Consider the following 18,135-nt stretch of genomic DNA (forward strand, 5'->3'; position numbering starts at 1 on the left):
TCTGAGGTCAATGTGTCTACCCTGGTCCTATTCCTGTTCTGAGGTCTATGGGTCTACCCCAGTCCTATTCCTGTTCTGAGGTCTATGGGTCTAACCCAGTCTTATTCCTGTTCTCAGGTCTATGGGTCTACCCCGGTCTTATTCTTGTTCTGACGTCTATGGGTCTACCCCTGTCTTATTCCTGTTCTGAGGTCTATGGTTCTACCCCAGTCCTATTCCTACACTCGCATTAACATCTGCTAACCATGTGTACAGTGCCTTGCGAAAGTATTCGGCCCCCTTGAACTTTGCAACCTTTTACCACATTTCAGGCTTCAAAAATAAAGATATAAAACTGTATTTTTTTGTGAAGAATCAACAACAAGTGGGACACAATCATGAAGTGGAACGACATTTATTTGGAATTTCAAACGTTTTTAACAAATCAAAAACTGAAAAATTGGGCGTGCAAAATTATTCAGCCCCTTTACTTTCAGTGCAGCAAACTCTCTCCAGAAGTTCAGTGAGGATCTCTGAATGATCCAATGTTGACCTAAATGACTAATGATGATAAATACAATCCACCTGTGTGTAATCAAGTCTCCGTATAAATGCACCTGCACTGTGATAGTCTCAGAGGTCCGTTAAAAGCGCAGAGAGCATCATGAAGCACAAGGAACACACCAGGCAGGTCCGAGATACTGTTGTGAAGAAGTTTAAAGCCAGATTTGGATACAAAAAGATTTCCCAAGCTTTAAACATCCCAAGGAGCACTGTGCAAGCGATAATATTGAAATGGAAGGAGTATCAGACCACTGCAAATCTACCAAGACCAGGCCGTCCCTCTAAACTTTCAGCTTATACAAGGAGAAGACTGATCAGAGATGCAGCCAAGAGGCCCATGATCACTCTGGATGAACTGCAGAGATCTACAGCTGAGGTGGGAGACTCTGTCCATAGGACAACAATCAGTCGTATATTGCACAAATCTGGCCTTTATGGAAGAGTGGCAAGAAGAAAGCCATTTCTTAAAGATATCCATAAAAAGTGTTGTTTAAAGTTTGCCACAAGCCACCTGGGAGACACACCAAACATGTGGAAGAAGGTGCTCTGGTCAGATGAAACCAAAATTGAACTTTTTGGCAACAATGCAAAACGTTATGTTTGGGTAAAAGCAACACAGCTCATCACCCTGAACACACCATCCCCACTGTCAAACCTGATGGTGGCAGCATCATGGTTTGGGCCTGCTTTTCTTCAGCAGGGACAGGGAAGATGGTTAAAATTGATGGGAAGATGGATGGAGCCAAATACAGGACCATTCTGGAAGAAAAATTGATGGAGTCTGCAAAAGACCTGAGACTGGGACGGAGATTTGTCTTCCAACAAGACAATGATCCAAAACATAAAGCAGAATCTACAATGGAATGGTTCAAAAATAAACATATCCAGGTGTTATAATGGCCAAGTCAAAGTCCAGACCTGAATCCAATCGAGAATCTGTGGAAAGAACTGAAAACTGCTGTTCACAAATGCTCTCCATCCAACCTCACTGAGCTCGAGCTGTTTTGCAAGGAGGAATGGGAAAAAATTTCAGTCTCTCGATGTGCAAAACTGATACAGACATACCCCAAGCGACTTACAGCTGTAATCGCAGCAAAAGGTGGCGCTACAAAGTATTAATTTAAGGGGGCTGAATAATTTTGCACGCTCCAATTTTTCAGTTTTTGAATTGTTAAAAAAGTTTGAAATATCCAATAAATGTCGTTCCACTTCATGATTGTGTCCCACTTGTTGTTGATTCTTCACAAAAAAATACAGTTTTATATCTTTATGTTTGAAGCCTGAAATGTGGCAAAAGGTCGCAAAGTTCAAGGGGGCCGAATACTTTCGCAAGGCACTTCGGGGCGGCAGCGTAGCCTAGTGGTTAGAGCGTTGGACTAGTAACCGGAAGGTTGTGAGTTCAAACCCCCGAGCTGACAAGGTACAAATCTGTCATTGAAAATAAGAATATGTTCTTAACTGACTTGCCTGGTTAAATAAAGGTAAAATTAAAAATAAAAAAAATCTGACAAATAAAATAGGATTTGATTTGATTTGCTCTGGGGAACTCTTAATAAGATCTCCATAGAAATGTACTCCAATATGAAACCACAACCCTCCAAATCCCATCCATCAGCACCCCACTCACCCCATTCTGTTACCCCCATCTCCAGGGACGGCCTCAAATGATCACCTCCTGTCTCCATCCCCTCTGTGGGTTATCAGGAGGGGATCCCATGGCTGTCCTTGCGCAGATGGAAAATACTGGTTCATTTTGAGCTCTAATGTCAGTGAGCTCCTCTGGTTGCAGAGGCTCTACGCCAATATAGTGTGGCTGTGCACACATATGAAGCAACCAATAGGATCATGTGAATGTCCGTTTCAAGACATCATTGTAAATAAGAATTTGTTCTTAATTGACTCACCTGAATAAATAAAATGTAAATAAAAGTATGTAGGAATTTGGAATCTAGAGTGCACTGTAAAAGGCTCTGTTGAAAGTCTAGTTGCTCACACAAAACAGTCATTCATGGAAGACTTTATGTAAAATTGGTCCTCGAGGATGGATAATATTGCATATCTGACCAAGTCCAATATTATCAACTACAGTAATTGAAAAAATTCTGCAAAGAACATTAATAAATCGAGAAGGGACTGACTGGAGTCAATCATTGGAAAGGAAGGGAAGTTGATATACTTCACTGGCTGTGCATGTGTCTCTGTTGATTCTGGCCCACTTACATAATGTTAAGGTGGTTGTCTTTTCTATGTCCAAACCGTATCTGTCCATCACACATGACGATATGCCTAGTTTTTTTTTGGTTACTACATGATTCCATATGTGTTATTTCATAGTTTTGATGTCTTCACTATTATTCTGCAATGTATAAAATAGTATAAAGAAAGAACAACCCTTAAATGAGTAGGTGTGTCCAAAAGTTTGACTGCTACTGTATATGAGAAGCATATGAGAAGCACATGAGACCTGTAATATAATTATCAAGACCAGGCCTTTCTTGAAGACTCTGAAAAGCATGAAATCAAAGTGAGTGGATCTCAGTAGGAAAGTTACTTAGTTAGGAAAAGCATTGTCAGTCAACTGTATAATTATAAGACAGGCGCTGTTATGTTCCTTGGGGGCTGATTCGGACTTTCTTGGAAATCATTCATCAACATCTATGGGAGACTGAAGAAAATTGGAGTCAGAATACTGCCCCTAGTCAGTGAGTGAGTGCTTCCCATCAAAACAAGTAAACAAACAACTAGATCATCGCACAAAGAGACCATCAAATAGACAATCATCTAAATAGGCCACCAATAGGGCATTGAACAAACTAGGCATCACGCAAACAAAGACACATGACTTCAGAACATAAATTGTCCCATGCTTGAGGCCACATTGGTAAAAATGTGACGGCGTTTTAGCTCCAAGAAAACAAGACTCATTTAACTGATGAGAGTTAGGTGGTATTAGGGTTATTTCTCAGCAAACCTGTCTAGACCTTGAATTAGTTTGGTCCCCTGACGGAACTGGATTCAGATGCACTTGCTCAGTAAATGTGGCGTTCTGAGGAGGGGAACAATAGTAACATCCTAATGGGCACAGACGTCAGTTCAGCGTCGAGTTTTGATTTACATTTGGTTTGAGTTTTCAACTATTGTGAATTCAACAAAGAATGTCACCATGTCACAGGATTTAGGTTGAAAGTTGGGTGAAAAAAAAGGTGATATCACAGATTGTTTTGGGTTGAAATGACCCGTTTGTGGTCAAGGGGATAGTCAGCAGGTTCAGTCTGAAATGTTTTCTCCTGAACGTGCTCAAATCTATATTGACCATACAAGGTCCACAACTACTGTCATGAACACTATGTATTGGAACCCCTGCTACAACTATTCAATCATGTTGGACCAGTAACAACCAGGAGGGGAGCAAGAAAAATGACTTCTGAAAGTACTGAAACAGGGCTGAAGAATGTCGATGGTCCAACATGAACACACCACAACAGACCCTACACTGGATCAGTCAGTCACGCACCAAGACGTGGAGTCCACACAATGTTTTGAAGCATGGTGTCTGTTTGGTGAGAGGGGGATGGGGATAGGGTAAGGCCTTGAGGAAAAGGGAAATGCTATGCTACTGTACGTGACTTTTCCATTTGAGCTCTCCCCCACGACTGACCAATAATTAGGGTGGTGATCCTAATCAATGGTGACCTTCATGGCGGTGTTTTTACCTCCAATGCAGAGGAAGACTTAATGTGATCAGCAGCAGACCTCCCGGACCACAGTATCTCATCTGTCATTGATTTTCTGTTGGGTAAGACTCTCAAGCAACAACAATACAGTGTTTCAGTCTCCAATGACGTGCTGATATCACACCACAAGAACACAAAGAAACATTATAATAATGAGGGGTGGTCTGAGGCCAAAACTGTCCCCCCAGACTATCTTCCACACCCTCCACTAAAATAGCAGGGGAGTTGAGAGGGGTAGTCGTTCGATGACAGGCACAAGAAATGCCACCCCTCACCCCCTGTCCAGTTCCCTGCCCCTCTCTCTCATCCACCCCTCCTCCTCCTTCTCTAATCACTGCCATAGCTTTGGGGGATCCATATCCTCCGCGTTGGACCCCGTTCCCCACGTGTCACCGCACCAGCTGTCCTCGCCCTCCAGCAGACAGAATTAGTTAGATAAACGCAGGCCTAAGTGAAGGGGCCTGGTTACCCTCTGGACCAGACAGATGGGTCAGATGGGACGGCAGTGCTGTAGTCCTGCTGGCCCAGACAGGCCCAGACAGAGGGTTGGGACAAGGGAAGGACAGAGGGACTGGGGCAGGGGTGAGAGAGAGAAGGACTGGGGGAGAGAGAGGAGGACTGGGGGAGAGAGAGGAGGACTGGGGGAGAGAGAGGAGGACTGGGGCAGTGGAAAGGGGAGAGAGAGGAGGACTGGGGCAGTGGAAAGGGGAGAGAGAGGAGGACTGGGGCAGGGGAGAGAGAGGAGGACTTGGGGAAAGGGGAGGGAGAGGAGGACTGGGGCAGGGGAAAGGGGAGAGAGAGGAGGACTGGGGAAGGAGAGAGAGAGGAGGACTGGGGCAGGGGAAAGGGGAAAGGGGAGAGAGAGGAGGACGGGCAGGGGAAAGGGGAAAGGGAAGAGAGAGGAGGACTGGGGCAGGGGAGAGAAGGACTGGGGCAGGGGAAAGGGGAAAGGGGAGAGAGAGGAGGACTGGGGCAGTGGAAAGGGGAGAGAGAGGAGGACTGGGGCAGTGGAAATGGGAGAGAGAGGAGGACTGGGGCAGGGGAGAGAGAGGAGGACTTGTGGAAAAGGGAGGGAGAGGAGGACTGGGGCAGGGGAAAGGGGAGAGAGAGGAGGACTGGGGAAGGGGAGAGAGAGGAGGACTGGGGCAGGGGAAAGGGGAAAGGGGAGAGAGAGGAGGACTGGGGCAGGGGAAAGGGGAAAGGGAAGAGAGAGGAGGACTGGGGCAGGGGAAAGGGGAGAGAGAGGAGGACTGGGGCAGTGGAAAGGGGAGAGAGAGGAGGACTGGGGCAGGGGAGAGAGAGAAGGACTTGTGGAAAAGGGAGGGAGAGGAGGACTGGGGCAGGGGAAAGGGGAGAGAGAGGAGGACTGGGGAAGGGGAGAGAGAGGAGGACTGGGGCAGGGGAAAGGGGAAAGGGGAGAGAGAGGAGGACTGGGGCAGGGGAAAGGGGAAAGGGAAGAGAGAGGAGGACTGGGGAAGGGGAAAGGGGAAAGAGGAGAGAGAGGAGGACTGGGGCAGGGAAAAGGGAAGAGAGAGGAGGACTGGGGCAGGGGAAAGGGAAGAGAGAGGAGGACTGGGGCAGGGGAAAGGGAAGAGAGAGGAGGACTGGGGCAGGGGAAAGGGAAGAGAGAGGAGGACTGGGGCAGGGGAAAGGGAAGAGAGAGGAGGACTGGGGCGGGGGAGAGAGAGGAGGACTGAGGGAGAGAGAGGAGGACTGGGGCAGGGAAAGGGAAGAGAGAGGAGGATTGGGGCAGGGGAAAAGGGAGAGAGAGGAGGACTGGGGCAGGGGAAAGGGAAGAGAGAGGAGGACTGGGGCAGGGGAAAGGGGAGAGAGAGGAGGACTGGGGGAGAGAGAGAAGGACTGGGGCAGGGGAAAAGGGAGAGAGAGGAGGACTGGGGAAGGGGAGAGAGAGGAGGACTGGGGCAGGGGAAAGGGGAGAGAGAGGAGGACTGGGGCAGGGGAGAGAGAGGAGGACTGGGGCAGGGGAAAGGGGAGAGAGAGGAGGACTGGGGCAGGGGAAAGGGGAGAGAGAGGAGGACTGGGGCAGGGGAGAGAGAGAAGGACTGGGGAAGGGGAGAGAGAGGAGGACTGGGGCAGGGGAAGGGAAGAGAGAGGAGGACTGGGGCAGGGGAAAGGGAAGAGAGTGGAGGACTAGGGCAGGGGAGAGAAGGACTGGGGCAGGGGAAAGGGGAAAGGGGAGAGAGAGGAGGACTGGGGCAGGGAAAAGAGAAGAGAGAGGAGGACTGGGTCAGGGAAGAGAAGGACTGGGGCAGGTGAAAGGGAAAAGAGGAGAGAGAGGAGGACTGGGGCAGGGAAAAGGGAAGAGAGAGGAGGACTTGGGCAGGGGAAAGGGAAGAGAGAGGAGGACTGGGGCAGGGGAAAGGGAAGAGAGAGGAGGACTGGGGCAGGGGAAAGGGAAGAGAGAGGAGGACTGGGGCAGGGGAGAGGGAAGAGAGAGGAGGACTGGGGCAGGGGAAAGGGAAGAGAGAGGAGGACTGGGGCAGGGGAAAGGGAAGAGAGAGGAGGACTGGGGCAGGGGAAAGGGAAGAGAGAGGAGGACTTGGGCAGGGGAAAGGGTAGAGAGAGGAGGACTGGGGCAGGGGAAAGGGAAGAGAGAGGAGGACTGGGGCAGGGGAAAGGGAAGAGAGAGGAGGACTGGGGCAGGGGAAAGGGAAGAGAGAGGAGGACTGGGGGAGAGAGAGAAGGACTGGGGCAGGGGAAAAGGGAGAGAGAGGAGGACTGGGGAAGGGGAGAGAGAGGAGGACTGAGGGAGAGAGAGGAGGACTGGGGCAGGGAAAGGGAAGAGAGAGGAGGACTGGGGCAGGGGAAAGGGGAGAGAGAGGAGGACTGGTGCAGGGGAGAGAGAGGAGGACTGGGGCAGGGGAAAGGGGAGAGAGAGGAGGACTGGGGCAGGGGAAAGGGGAAAGGGGAGAGAGAGGAGGACTGGGGCAGGGGAGAGAGAGGAGGACTGGGGGAGAGAGAGAAGGACTGGGGCAGGGGAAAAGGGAGAGAGAGGGAGGACTGGGGAAGGGGAGAGAGAGGAGGACTGAGGGAGAGAGAGGAGGACTGGGGCAGGGAAAGGGAAGAGAGAGGAGGACTGGGGCAGGGGAAAAGGGAGAGAGAGGAGGACTGGGGAAGGGTAGAGAGAGGAGGACTGGGGCAGGGGAAAGGGGAGAGAGAGGAGGACTGGGGCAGGGGAGAGAGAGGAGGACTGGGGCAGGGGAAAGGGGAGAGAGAGGAGGACTGGGGCAGGGGAAAGGGGAAAGGGGAGAGAGAGGAGGACTGGGGCAGGGGAGAGAGAGGAGGACTGGGGAAGGGGAGAGAGAGGAGAACTGGGGCAGGGGAAAGGGGAAAGGGGAGAGAGAGGAGGACTGGGGCAGGGGAAGGGGAGAGAGAAGGACTGGGGAAGGGGAGAGAGAGGAGGACTGGGGCAGGGGAAAGGGGAGAGGGAGACAGACTGGATGAGAGAGGAAATGAAGGGAGAAAGGGAAGAGGAGAAATGAGAGGAAAGGCGATACATGGAGATAGACAGAGGAGAGTGAGATGTCCTAAGACACGTGGACCTCTTTCTTGAGTCTGACAAATGGAACAAACCTACAGTAATTAGCAGCCCTGTGGTTTCCAAATAAAACACCCAAACCAACGATAGAAGGCTGGGGGAACCATTCCACCAACCTGTCCAGGGATTTAAGGCAGGAAACAACACTGGGTTAAATGACCAGGGCTTTGCTGCCTCATAGACCTACATCACGTTACTGCATCGTCACAACAACAGGTTGACTAGAAAAGAGATATGGAGATGTGTGTATATGATATATGAGTATCCTCTTGGGTATACCCATTTCAACCTTGAAAGCAGTTTATTTACAGCATACATACATACATTCAATGATGAGGATATCATTCAAATCTAGTGTTAGAGAATTTCTATTAGGGACATTTAGAGGAAGCTCCATAATACATTCATTAATTGACACATTAGTTTGTGTTGTATTTGTAAGATGATTAGGAGTTTTACTTGGAAACAAGGTGATTCAATTGTTTATATATGGCACACATTCTTTACAGATAAAACTAAATCAAGTTACATTGAATGAAGGCAGTCATATGAGATGCCCATATTGACTGTTTCCATTGTGACAAAAAACATAAACTCAACATTCAACCATTTCAATGATTTTACAGTTACAGTTCATATAAGGAAATCAGTCAATTGAAATAAATTCATTAGGCCCTAATCTTTAGATCTCACATGACTGGGAATACAGATAATGACTGGGAATACAGATAATGACTGGGAATACAGATAATGACTGGGAATACAGATAATGACTGGGAATACAGATAATGCATCTGTTAGTCAGAGATTCCTTAAAAAAAGATAGGGGCGTGGATCAGAAAACCAGTCTGTATCTGGTGTGACGACCATTTGCCTCATTCAGGGCGATCTCTCCTTCAGCGCAATCTCTCCTTCGCATAGAGTTGATCAGGCTGTTGATTGTGGCCTGTGGAATGTTGTCCCACTCCTCTTCAATGGAAGTGTGAAGTTTCTGGATATTTGGTGGGAACACACTGTCGTACACGTCATTCCAGAGCATCCCAAACATGCTTATTAATGGGTGACATGTCTGGTGAGTATGCAGGCCATGGAAGAACTGGGAGACATGGGGCAGTGATTTATCATGTTGAAACATGAGGTGATGGCGGTGGATGAATGGCACAACAGTCAGCATGCCAATTGCACACTCCCTCAAAACTTAAGACATCTGTGACATTGTGTTGTGTTAAAAAACTGCACATTTTACAGTGTAATGATCATGCTGTTCAAACAACTTCTTGATATGCCACACCTGTCAGGTGGATGGATAACCTTGGCAAAGGAGAAATGCTCACTAACAGCGATGTAAACACATTTTTTAACTAAATTGGAGAGAAATAAGCTTTTTGTGCACATGGAAAACTTCCGGGATCTTTTATTTTAGCTCTCGAAACATGGTACAAACACTTTATATGTTGCGTTTATATTTTTGTTCAGTATAATATCAAATCTAATATAACTAGCCTGATGTAGATTGAATTTAATCCCAGTGTTTTTAAGAGACAAATTTGTACAGAGAGAACAACCGCTATGGCATGAAGCGAGAGGTGGATAACATGCTCAGTATGCATTGACACCAGAGGAGGCTGGTGGGAGGAGATGTGTGTATATGATATACGAGTATCCTCTTGGGTATACCCATTTCAGTATGGATGTCTTCTCTGTTGTGGTCAACCCTGGAGAGGAGATGTGTGTATATGATACGAGTAACCTCTTGGGTATACCCATTTCAGTATGGATGTCCTCTCTGTTGTGGTCAACCCTGGAGAGGAGATGTGTGTATATGATATACGAGTGTCCTCTTGGGTATACCCATTTCAGTATGGATGTCCTCTCTGTTGTGGTCAACCCTGGAGAGGAGATGTGTGTATATGATATACGAGTGTCCTCTTGGGTATACCCATTTCAGTATGGATGTCCTCTCTGTTGTGGTCAACCCTGGAGAGGAGATGTGTGTATATGATACGAGTAACCTCTTGGATATACCCATTTCAGTATGGATGTCCTCTCTGTTGTGGTCAACCCTGGAGAGGAGATGTGGAACATGTAGAAAACAGTAGAAATAAAGAAAAACCCTTGAATGAGGAGGTGTGTCCAACGCTTTGACTGCTACTGTACGTATGTTAATGCTTGGCTAGAACAAAAGCCTGCATCCATAACAGCTCACTCAATGTTCTCCAAAATGACTCCCTCAATTTCCGTTACCTCTGATTGCGAATTTGAATCCCTCCTCCTTGTGACCTTGTGTCACGGCCGGTCCATCAAAGCAATTTCTATCAAGGGATCCATGTCAGTGTACTGGAGCTCTGGCCGGTTCAAAGGTTGAAAAGGTTCCCCTTCCAGGGGATCAGCTGGGCTCTGGTGTAACCCAGGGATGGGCCTGTTTGGGGGGGAAATGATTAACGGTGGTCTGGTGATGACGGAGGCTGGGCGCCCTGACCTTTCCGTCCTGGCTGTATTTGCGGCATCGGTAAGCACCAGGCTTTAACAGCACCATGGATCCTGGTAGTGCCCAGACAGCTGCAGCGTTATCCCCCCGGCTGGGCTTATCGACTGGGCTGGTAGCCCAGGGATGAGGATACATGGGGGCCAGCGATGGAATGGGGGGGTTGAGGGGGTGTAGAGTGGCATGGGGAAAGGGGGTGGTGTGGGGAGGGAATTAAGGGCTGGAACGAGGACGCATTGAGCTGGGCGAAGAGATGGGGTGGGGACGGGGAATTGAGGGGTTAGGAAGGGGGTCAAGGGCTGGGGCCGGGTATGGGGCTGGAGCCAAGCGCTAGGGCGAGGAGTGACAGCGATATGAATTGTGTCAATATAATGTCAACATAAGCATCAGTAGAAATTGGCAGCAATAAAACATGACAGAACATCTATTAGTGAGTGTGGTAGTTGGGTTGACTTTAATTCCACACAGTGATTATCAGCATTACAGTCTAATTCACAGCTGAATCTCAGCACACACACACCATGTTACCTCTCAGATACGCTCCATCACACACCACGTTACCTCACCGATACGCTCCATCACACACCACGTTACCTCACCGATACGCTCCATCACACACCACGTTACCTCACCGATACGCTCCATCACACACACCACGTTACCTCTCCGATACGCTCCATCACACACACCACGTTACCTCTCCGATACGCTCCATCACACACACCACGTTACCTCTCCGATACGCTCCATCACACACCACGTTACCTCACCGATACGCTCCATCACACACACCACGTTACCTCTCCGATACGCTCCATCACACACACCACGTTACCTCTCCGATACGCTCCATCACACACCACGTTACCTCACCGATACGCTCCATCACACACACACACCACGTTACCTCACCGATACGCTCCATCACACACACCACGTTACCTCACCGATACGCTCCATCACACACCACGTTACCTCTCCGATACGCTCCATCACACACACCACGTTACCTCACCGATACGCTCCATCACACACCACGTTACCTCTCCGATACGCTCCATCACACACTACGTTACCTCACTGATACGCTCCATCACACACACCACGTTACCTCTCCGATACGCTCCATCACACACCACGTTACCTCTCCGATACGCTCCATCACACACCACGTTACCTCTCCGATACGCTCCATCACACACACACACCACGTTACCTCTCCGATACGCTCCATCACACACCACGTTACCTCACCGATACGCTCCATCACACACCACGTTACCTCTCCGATACGCTCCATCACACACACACACCACGTTACCTCACCGATACGCTCCATCACACACACCACGTTACCTCACCGATATGCTCCATCACACACCACGTTACCTCACTGATACGCTCCATCACACACACACACCACGTTACCTCACCGATACGCTCCATCACACACACACACCACGTTACCTCACCGATACGCTCCATCACACACCACGTTACCTCACCGATACGCTCCATCACACACCACGTTACCTCACTGATGCGCTCCATCACACACACACCTCACCGACGCTCCATCACACACCACGTTACCTCATCACACACACACACCACGTTATCTCCGACGCTCCATCACACACACACCACGTTACCTCACCGTTACCTCTCAGACGCTCCATCACACACCACGTTACCTCTCCGATACGCTCCATCACACACCACGTTACCTCTCCGATACGCTCCATCACACACCACGTTACCTCTCCGATACGCTCCATCACACACCACGTTACCTCTCCGATACGCTCCATCACACACACCACGTTACCTCTCCGATATCACACACCACGTTACTCCATCACACACACACCACGTTACCTCACCGATACGCTCCATCACACACACCACGTTACCTCACCGATACGCTCCATCACACACCACGTTACCTCCCGATACGCTCCATCACACACCACGTTACCTCTCCGATACGCTCCATCACACACCACGTTACCTCTCCGATACGCTCCATCACACACACCACGTTACCTCACCGATACGCTCCATCACACACACCACGTTACCTCTCAGATACGCTCCATCACACACACACACCACGTTACCTCACCGATACGCTCCATCACACACCACGTTACCTCTCCGATACGCTCCATCACACACCACGTTACCTCTCAGATACGCTCCATCACACACACACACCACGTTACCTCTCCGACGTCCATACACACCCTCCATCACACACACCACGTTACCTCACCGATACGCTCCATCACACACACCACGTTACCTCTCAGATACGCTCCATCACACACACACACCACGTTACCTCACCGATACGCTCCATCACACACCACGTTACCTCTCCGATACGCTCCATCACACACACCTCTCCGTTCCATCACACACCACGTCTCCCCGATACGCTCCATCACACACACACCACGTTACCTCCCGATCGCTCCATCACACACGTTACCTCACGATACGCTCCATCACACACCACGTTACCTCTCAGATACGCTCCATCACACACACACACCACGTTACCTCACCGATACGCTCCATCACACACCACGTTACCTCTCCGATACGCTCCATCACACACCACGTTACCTCTCCGATACGCTCCATCACACACCACGTTACCTCTCCGATACGCTCCATCACACACCACGTTACCTCTCCGATACGCTCCATCACACACCACGTTACCTCTCCGATACGCTCCATCACACACACACCACGTTACCTCTCCGATACGCTCCATCACACACCACGTTACCTCTCCGATACGCTCCATCACACACTACTTTACCTCACTGATACGCTCCATCACACACACCACGTTACCTCTCCGATACGCTCCATCACACACACCACGTTACCTCTCCGATACGCTCCATCACACACACCACGTTACCTCTCCGATACGCTCCATCACACACACCACGTTACCTCTCCGATACGCTCCATCACACACCCACGTTACCTCTCCGATACGCTCCATCACACACCACGTTACCTCTCCGATACGCTCCATCACACACACTACGTTACCTCTCCGATACGCTCCATCACACACACTACGTTACCTCTCCGATACGCTCCATCACACACACCACGTTACCTCTCCGATACGCTCCATCACACACACTACGTTACCTCTCCGATACGCTCCATCACACACACCACGTTACCTCTCCGATACGCTCCATCACACACACTACGTTACCTCTCCGATACGCTCCATCACACACACCACGTTACCTCCCAGATACGCTCCATCACACACACCACGTTACCTCACCGATACGCTCCATCACACACCACATTACCTCTCCGATACGCTCCATCACACACACACCACATTACCTCTCCGATACGCTCCATCACACACACACCACGTTACCTCACCGATACGCTCCATCACACACCACGTTACCTCTCCGATACGCTCCATCACACACACTACGTTACCTCCCCGATACGCTCCATCACACACCACGTTACCTCTCCGATACGCTCCATCACACACACCACGTTACCTCACCGATACGCTCCATCACACACACACCACGTTACCTCTCCGATACGCTCCATCACACACACACCACGTTACCTCACCGATACGCTCCATCACACACCACGTTACCTCCCCGATACGCTCCATCACACACCACGTTACCTCCCCGATACGCTCCATCACACACTACTTTACCTCACTGATACGCTCCATCACACACTACTTTACCTCACTGATACGCTCCATCACACACCACGTTACCTCTCCGATACGCTCCATCACACACCACGTTACCTCTCCGATACGCTCTATCACACACACCACGTTACCTCTCCGATACGCTCCATCACACACCACGTTACCTCACCGATACGCTCCATCACACACACCACGTTACCTCTCCGATACGCTCCATCACACACACTACGTTACCTCCCAGATACGCTCCATCACACACCACGTTACCTCTCCGATACGCTCCATCACACACCACGTTACCTCACCGATACGCTCCATCACACACACCACGTTACCTCTCCGATACGCTCCATCACACACACTACGTTACCTCCCAGATACGCTCCATCACACACCACGTTACCTCTCCGATACGCTCCATCACACACCACGTTACCTCTCCGATACGCTCCATCACACACACCACGTTACCTCCCCGATACGCTCCATCACACACACCACGTTACCTCTCCGATACGCTCCATCACACACACCACGTTACCTCTCCGATACGCTCCATCACACACACCACGTTACCTCTCCGATACGCTCCATCACACACCACGTTACCTCACCGATACGCTCCATCACACACACCACGTTACCTCTCCGATACGCTCCATCACACACACCACGTTACCTCTCCGATACGCTCCATCACACACACCACGTTACCTCTCCGATACGCTCCATCACACACCACGTTACCTCACCAATACGCTCCTATGTCATGATAAGCTGTAAACCACACTATATACCAAGAGTTTTCATCTATATTCTTCGTAGCTGTGTATTTATCACCACAAACCGATGCACTAAGACGACACTCAATGATCTGTAGAAGGCCATAAGCAAACAAGAAAACGTTCATCCAGAGGCGGAGCTCATAGTGGCCAGGGACTTTAATGCAGGGAAACTTAAATCAGTTTTACCTCATTTCTATCAGCATGTTAAATGTGCAACCAAAGGGAAAAAACTTGACCACCTTTACTCCACACACAGAGACATATACAAAGCTCTCCCTCGCCCTCCATTTGGAAAATTTGACCATAATTCTACCCTCCTGATTTCTGCTTACAAGCAAAAACTGAAACAGGAAGCACCAGTGACTTGGTCAATAAAAAAGTGGTCAGATGAAGCAGATGCTAAACTACAGGACTGTTTTGTTAGCATAGACTGGAATATGTTCTGGGATTCTTCCGATGGCATTGAGGAGCACACCACATCAGTCACTGGCTTCATCAATAAGTGCATCGATGACGTTGTCCCCACAGAGACCGTACGTACATACCCCAACCAGAAGCCATGGATTACAGGCAACATCCACACTTCGCTAAAGGGTAGAGGTGACGCTTTCAAGGAGCGGGATTCTAACCCGGAAGTTTATAAGAAATCCCGCTATGCCCTCTGACGAACCATAAAACAGGCAAAGTTTCAATACAGGACTAAGATTGAATCGTACTACACCGGCTCCAACGCTCGTCGGATATGGCAGGGCCTGCAAGCTATTACAGACTACAAAGGGAAGCACAGCCGCGAACTGCCCAGTGACACGAGCCTACCAGACATGCTAAATTACTTCTATGCAAGTAACACTGAAACATGCATGAGAGCATCAGCTGTTCCAGACGACTGTGTAATCACGTTCTCCATAGCCATTGTGAATAAGACCTTTAAACAGGTCAACATTCACAAGGCCGCAGGGCCAGATGGATTACCAGGACTATTACTCTGAGCATGAGCTGACCAACTGGCAAGTGTCTTCCAATTTGCATACCGCCCCAACAGATCCACAGATGATGCAATCTCTACTGCACTCCACACTGTCCTTTCCCACCTGGACAAAAGGAACACCTATGTGAGAATGCTATTCATTGACTACAGCTCAGCGTTCAACACCATGGTGCCCTCAAAGCTCATCACTAAGCTGACCAGACAGTGTCAGAGGAAGGCCCTAAAAATTGTCAAAGACTCCAGCCACCCCAGTCATAGACTGTTCTCTCTGATACCACACGGCAAGCAGTACCGGAGCACCAAATCTAGGTCCAAGAGGCTTCTCAACAGCTTCTACCCCCAAGCCATAAGACTCCTGAACAGCTAATCAAATGGCTACCCGGACTATTTGCATTGCCTGCCCCCTCCCCCTTTTATGCTGCTGCTATTCTTTGTTTATTATCTATGCATGGTCACTCTAATTCTACCTACATGTACATATTACCTCGACACCGGTGCCCCCACACATTCACTCTGTACCGGTATCCCCCTGTATATAGCCTCGCTATTGTTATTTTACTGCTGCTCTTTAATTATTTGTTACTTTTATTTCTTATTTTTTACTTATCACATATTTTTCTTAAAACTGCATTGTTGGTTAAGGTCTTGTAAGTAATCATTTCACTGTAAGGTCTACTACACCTGTTGTATTCAGCACATGTGACAAATCAAATTTGATCACACACCACATTACCTCCCCGATACGCTCCCACGGTCAATCAGGGATACTGTTGGCCATAATTAACACACACACACACCTCCTGTTGATTAACATCTATAAGCACCACAAGTAGTTTACAAATATAGCACTTGAGTCACACAAGGGGATCCCATTCCTTCCCTTCTGGACAGTGACCAGGAAAACCTGCTATCATCATCATCATCATCAACATCATATGAGAGAGAGAGAGAGAGAGAGGCAGGGAATGTGAGAGAGGATGATCGAGATGGATGGATAGGGAGAGACAGGGAAGGACATAGAGAGATTCTCTGAAAGCTATCTCAGAAGAGGACAGTGCTCTATAACATTTAACTCACGGCATACTTTCCACCTTAGCCTCACGTCAAAGAGCCATAATGTCATGAGGTACACAACAGTACAAGTGTGTGTGTAGGTGGTATATCATACAACATTAGACGCAAGACTAAACTGTTTAAATGATTCAACTGTTTAAATGACTGTACTGTTGCAATCTGGGCTCAAAACGAATAAAAAATGTCTCATGACAGGATTGTTCTTTGTGAAGACAACACAAACTAACAAAAATGGAGGAAGGTCTGTGAACTGGGATTCTGGAACAATCCTGGGAGATGTGTTGTTCCTGGCTTTCCTCTCTGTGAAAAATGGGACACAGAGTTAGTGGAGGGATGAAAGGATGTTGGGATTAGATTGAGGCAGGGAAAAGGGATGGATTGAGGGAGGGATGGAGAGGGTTACTCAATCAGAATATTAAAAAGGGAGGGAATGGTAGGGCTGGATCTGATATATACAGAGAGAGAGAGCGAGAGAGAGCGAGAGAGAGCGAGAGAGAGAGAGAAAGAGGGGTCTACAGGGAGAGAGAGAGGGGTCTACAGGGAGAGAGAGGGGTCTACAGGGAGAGAGAGGGGCTACGGGGAGAGAGAGGGGTCTACGGGGAGAGGGAGGGGTCTACGGGGAGAGAGAGGGGTCTACGGGGAGAGAGAGGGGTCTACGGGGAGAGAGAGGGGCTACGGGGAGAGAGAGGGGTCTACGGGGAGAGAGAGGGGTCTACGGGGAGAGAGAGGGGTCTACGGGGAGAGAGATGGGTCTACAGGGAGAGAGGGGTCTACAGGGAGAGAGAGGGGTCTACGGGGAGAGAGAGGGGTCTACAGGGAGAGAGAGAGGGGTCTACAGGGAGAGAGAGGGGCTACAGGGAGAGAGAGGGGCTACAGGGAGAGGGAGGGGTCTACAGGGAGAGGGAGGGGTCTACAGGGAGAGAGAGGGGCTACAGGGAGAGAGAGAGGGGTCTACAGGGAGAGAGAGGGGTCTACAGGGAGAGAGAGGGGTCTACAGGGAGAGAGAGGGGCTACAGGGAGAGAGAGGGGCTACAGGGAGAGAGAGGGGTCTACGGGGAGAGAGAGGGGTCTACAGGGAGAGAGAGGGGCTACATGGAGAGGGGTCTACAGGGAGAGAGAGGGGCTACAGGGAGAGAGAGGGGTCTACAGGGAGAGAGAGGGGTCTACAGGGAGGGAGAGGGGTCTACAGGGAGAGAGAGGGGTCTACAGGGAGAGAGAGGAAACTATA

The 18,135-nt window shown here is 49.6% G+C and overlaps 1 long non-coding RNA gene across 1 annotated transcript in view; it reads right to left on the reverse strand.

Annotated features, from left to right (window-relative positions):
• Window positions 1-8,315: 8,315 nt before the first annotated feature.
• LOC118366749 (uncharacterized) overlaps window positions 8,316-18,135 on the reverse strand; it is a 29,116-nt gene continuing 19,296 nt past the window's right edge. Inside the window, exons 3-4 of the long non-coding RNA XR_004822029.2 lie at window positions 10,081-10,255; window positions 8,316-9,899 (exon numbers count right to left, since the gene is read on the reverse strand). This is a non-coding gene — a long non-coding RNA (uncharacterized LOC118366749). The remainder of the gene's footprint in view (window positions 9,900-10,080; window positions 10,256-18,135) is intronic.

Source organism: Oncorhynchus keta, chromosome 34, assembly GCF_023373465.1.
Source record: "Oncorhynchus keta strain PuntledgeMale-10-30-2019 chromosome 34, Oket_V2, whole genome shotgun sequence".
Taxonomy (NCBI): Eukaryota; Metazoa; Chordata; class Actinopteri; order Salmoniformes; family Salmonidae; genus Oncorhynchus; species Oncorhynchus keta.